The sequence below is a fragment of the Salvelinus fontinalis genome, chromosome 18 (genome assembly GCF_029448725.1).
Source record: "Salvelinus fontinalis isolate EN_2023a chromosome 18, ASM2944872v1, whole genome shotgun sequence".
NCBI classification, from domain to species: Eukaryota; Metazoa; Chordata; class Actinopteri; order Salmoniformes; family Salmonidae; genus Salvelinus; species Salvelinus fontinalis.
This window is the reverse complement of record NC_074682.1, coordinates 24,248,926-24,253,575: the sequence shown is the minus strand read 5'-3', so window position 1 is coordinate 24,253,575 and position 4,650 is coordinate 24,248,926. Positions and strand designations below refer to the sequence as shown.

At 54.1% G+C, this 4,650-nt stretch overlaps 1 protein-coding gene across 12 annotated transcripts in view; it reads left to right on the top strand.

The window, feature by feature from the left end:
* Positions 1–1,358, top strand: part of LOC129815188 (paired box protein Pax-7-like) — a 75,393-nt gene extending 74,035 nt beyond the window's left edge. For 4 of the 12 annotated variants that reach the window (XM_055868695.1, XM_055868693.1, XM_055868689.1 and 1 more), the window contains exon 9: positions 1–1,356. This exon is cut by the window's left edge and continues 1,333 nt beyond it. The gene's annotated coding sequence lies outside the window, so the exon portion shown is untranslated. The other 8 variants (XM_055868692.1, XM_055868690.1, XM_055868686.1 and 5 more) reach the window with 3 other exon arrangements.
* The last annotated feature ends 3,292 nt before the right edge of the window (positions 1,359–4,650 follow it).

Genomic DNA, 4,650 nt, shown 5'->3' with positions numbered 1-4,650 from the left:
CTCTCTCTCCCTCCCCACCCTCCCTGCAGCCTAACCACTGCAGCTCTCTCTCTCCCTCCCCACCCTCCCTGCAGCCTAACCACTGCAGCTCTCTCTCTCTCCCTCCCCACCCTCCCTGCAGCCTAACCACTGTAGCTCTCTCTCTCCCTCCCCACCCTCCATGCAGCCTAACCACTGTAGCTCTCTCTCTCCCTCCCCACCCTCCCTGCAGCCTAACCACTGCAGCTCTCTCTCTCTCTCTCCCCACCCTCCCTTCAGCCTAACCACTGCAGCTCTCTCTCTCTCTCCCTCCCCACCCTCCCTGCAGCCTAACCACTGCAGCTCTCTCTCTTCCTCCCCACCCTCCCTGCAGCCTAACCACTGCAGCTCTCTCTCTCCCTCCCCACCCTCCCTGCAGCCTAACCACGGCAGCTCTCTCTCTCCCTCCCCACCCTCCCTGCAGCCTAACCCCTGCAGCTCTCTCTCCCTCCCCACCCTCCCTGCAGCCTAACCACTGCAGCTCTCTCTCCCTCCCCACCCTCCCTGCAGCCTAACCACTGCAGCTCTCTCTCCCTCCCCACCCTCCCTGCAGCCTAACCACTGCAGCTCTCTCTCTCCCTCCCCACCCTCCCTGCAGCCTAACCACTGCAGCTCTCTCTCTCTCTCTCTCTCTCTCTCTCTCTCTCTCTCTCTCTCTCTCTCCCCACCCTCCTTGCAGCCTAACCACTGCAGCTCTCTCTCTCTCCCTCCCCACCCTCCCTGCAGCCTAACCACTGCAGCTCTCTCTCTCTCCCTCCCAACCCTCCCTGCAGCCTAACCACTGCAGCTCTCTCTCTCTCCCTCCCCACCCTCCCTGCAGCCTAACCACTGCAGCTCTGTCTCTCTCTCCCTACCCTCCCTGCAGCCTAACCACTGCAGCTCTCTCTCTCTCCCTCCCCACCATCCCTGCAGCCTAACCACTGCAGCTCTCTCTCTCTCCCTCCCCACCCTCCCTGCAGCCTAACCACTGCAGCTCTCTCTCTCCCTCCCCACCCTCCCTGCAGCCTAACCACTGCAGCTCTCTCTCTCTCCCTCCCCACCCTCCCTGCAGCCTAACCACTGTAGCTCTCTCTCTCCCTCCCCACCCTCCATGCAGCCTAACCACTGTAGCTCTCTCTCTCCCTCCCCACCCTCCCTGCAGCCTAACCACTGCAGCTCTCTCTCTCTCTCTCCCCACCCTCCCTTCAGCCTAACCACTGCAGCTCTCTCTCTCTCTCCCTCCCCACCCTCCCTGCAGCCTAACCACTGCAGCTCTCTCTCTTCCTCCCCACCCTCCCTGCAGCCTAACCACTGCAGCTCTCTCTCTCCCTCCCCACCCTCCCTGCAGCCTAACCACGGCAGCTCTCTCTCTCCCTCCCCACCCACCCTGCAGCCTAACCCCTGCAGCTCTCTCTCCCTCCCCACCCTCCCTGCAGCCTAACCACTGCAGCTCTCTCTCCCTCCCCACCCTCCCTGCAGCCTAACCACTGCAGCTCTCTCTCCCTCCCCACCCTCCCTGCAGCCTAACCACTGCAGCTCTCTCTCTCCCTCCCCACCCTCCCTGCAGCCTAACCACTGCAGCTCTCTCTCTCTCTCTCTCTCTCTCTCTCTCTCTCTCTCTCTCTCTCTCTCTCTCTCTCTCTCTCCCCACCCTCCCTGCAGCCTAACCACTGCAGCTCTCTCTCTCTCCCTCCCCACCCTCCCTGCAGCCTAACCACTGCAGCTCTCTCTCTCTCCCTCCCAACCCTCCCTGCAGCCTAACCACTGCAGCTCTCTCTCCCTCCCCACCCTCCCTGCAGCCTAACCACTGCAGCTCTCTCTCCCTCCCCACCCTCCCTGCAGCCTAACCACTGCAGCTCTCTCTCTCCCTCCCCACCCTCCCTGCAGCCTAACCACTGCAGCTCTCTCTCTCTCTCTCTCTCTCTCTCTCTCTCTCTCTCTCTCTCTCTCTCCTCTCTCTCTCTCTCTCTCTCTCTCTCTCTCTCTCTCTCTCTCCCCACCCTCCCTGCAGCCTAACCACTGCAGCTCTCTCTCTCTCCCTCCCAACCCTCCCTGCAGCCTAACCACTGCAGCTCTCTCTCTCTCCCTCCCCACCCTCCCTGCAGCCTAACCACTGCAGCTCTGTCTCTCCCTCCCCACCCTCCCTGCAGCCTAACCACTGCAGCTCTCTCTCTCTCCCTCCCCACCCTCCCTGCAGCCTAACCACTGCAGCTCTCTCTCTCTCCCTCCCCACCCTCCCTGCAGCCTAACCACTGCAGCTCTGTCTCTCTCTCCCTACCCTCCCTGCAGCCTAACCACTGCAGCTCTCTCTCTCCCTCCCCACCCTCCCTGCAGCCTAACCACTGCAGCTCTCTCTCTCCCTCCCCACCCTCCCTGCAGCCTAACCACTGCAGCTCTCTCTCTCTCTCCCTACCCTCCCTGCAGCCTAACCACTGCAGCTCTCTCTCTCCCTCCCCACCCTCCCTGCAGCCTAACCACTGCAGCCCTCTCTCTCCCTCCCCACCCTCCCTGCAGCCTAACCACTGCAGCTCTCTCTCTCTCCCTCCCCACCCTCCCTGCAGCCTAACCACTGCAGCTCTCTCTCTCTCCCTCCCCACCCTCCCTGCAGCCTAACCACTGCAGCTCTCTCTCTCTCCCTCCCCACCCTCCCTGCAGCCTAACCACTGCAGCTCTCTCTCTCCCTCCCCACCCTCCCTGCAGCCTAACCACTGCAGCCCTCTCTCTCTCCCCACCCTGCAGGCAGTCAGGATATCTCTGTGTATGTCAGAGTGTCTTTTTGCCTCTTGATTACGAGAAGACTTGTCATTAGAGCTGCCTTTCCATGGATAGCCAACAGGCAGCCCGATCCAATCCCCCAAAACCCCTAAACCGTGGCTCTGCCACTCCTCTGTGCCCTCCTCCCTGATTGGCTCTGCCCAGGCAACCCAGAGATGATGGCCCCGGCCAGTATGGAGAACGCGCCCTCTGGGTGCACACTGCAGTCCAGTCCAGCACAACACTCAGAGCCACTTCCAAATGTACATTGACCTTGTTGTTGATAATAGTTCACTAAGCCAATATCATTCAAATGATTATCACTCTTGTTTTTTTTATATCAACATTGTTAATATTATTATTGCTGTTACGATTATGATTAATGTGATTCTGTTTTTGTTTGTTATTCCCTTCATAGTTATCTTCTCTCTCCGTGTGAAATACTAGCAGATGACTGAGGTGATGTGGTGAGTTGCAGTGGTGTGTGCATGCGTGTGTGTGTTTGTGTGTCGATCCAGTCAGAGAGAGAAGCTGATTGCTTTCCAGGCTGCGGTTCCTCCTGTACCCTGAGCTCTAATGTTCGTGAGCGATTTGACCTTCCCGCTTTCATATTCAACTTGACATTCCTAAAGAACTTGGCCACTCAGTGGGAAGTCTAGCTGGGTGGATTCTACCGCGAATTAGCTGCGGTTTGGCGGCCAATGGCTTCCCCCCTCCCAACATCCATCCTTAGCTGTACTCCATGGGGAGGAGGGCATTGTTGGTAAAAACAGGATTGGGGAAATGAATGTATTCTGTTTAGAAATATGGACCTTGCCAGGAGGACTAACCCCCTACCCAAAAGCTCTATGTGACTTTAACAATGGAAGGAGATTAAACAACACCAACATAGTGTCAAAGCTAATTATAAATGGCCCTTCTCATTACCAGCCAGGTTTTATATTTTCTTTGTTTAATTAAGACATAAAATCACATGTAGCTGTTTACCATGTTGGTTTGGGTCAAGTGTGCATTCCTTTGAAACATTCCTCCAGCATGGCTGAGTGATGCCAGTCACATTCCTCTCTGCCCATGATGAGATTAAGAGTAGGCAAACTGTGCCATTCACATGCACTTTGTCAAATCAAATAATCCTTTCAATTGTGAAAGGGCACAGGTAACAGGCCTGGCTGGCCCCTGTCTTGCTCCGACCGGATCCACCCCCTTCTAATCCCCTGGACATTCAACTCCTGCTTTGACCGACACACTCGCAGAAATGTACAAAAACAAAACATTTTTTAAAGAATAGCTAATATTAAACATTTGTGTAGCACTCATAGTTTACTTTTGACACAAACTATGTTGGGCTGAATTCTAACTTGAACTTTCACACCAATCCCTCATTTATATCTGTGTATGATTTTTGCAATTTTTTTGCAAAAGTTGGAGTGAGTTACGTATGCTTATTCCAAGTCAGGATTTAGCCCTTTGTCGCCTTTAAATGTAAATTGTACAGTAGCAGGTTGTGTATTGTTTGTTTATAAAGAGTATGTTTTATACTAAAACAACAACAATGTTCAGTGGTAGTTAAGCAAGGGATCTGCGGAAGTCAGTGTATTTTATAGTTTTCTTTACTGGTTTCCTTCTGTTGTTTTTGGTTGTGTTATATTGTATGAATTTCTTTAAACCAAAATGCAGTGTTTTGAGCCAAGCTAAGTAGGGAATTCTGTATATTAAATTAGGAGAAAATTCCATTAAACTTCCTAAATTTAATAATTGTATAAAAGAGGTTGTTAGTTGAGAGAGAGAGACGTTTTGATGGTGACCAGAGGAAACCTATTATTCCCACACCTACAAGTGCAGCCAGGAGCATTGGAAGGTGTATTCCAGCAGTTGATCTTATGGACTCAAGATCCGAGT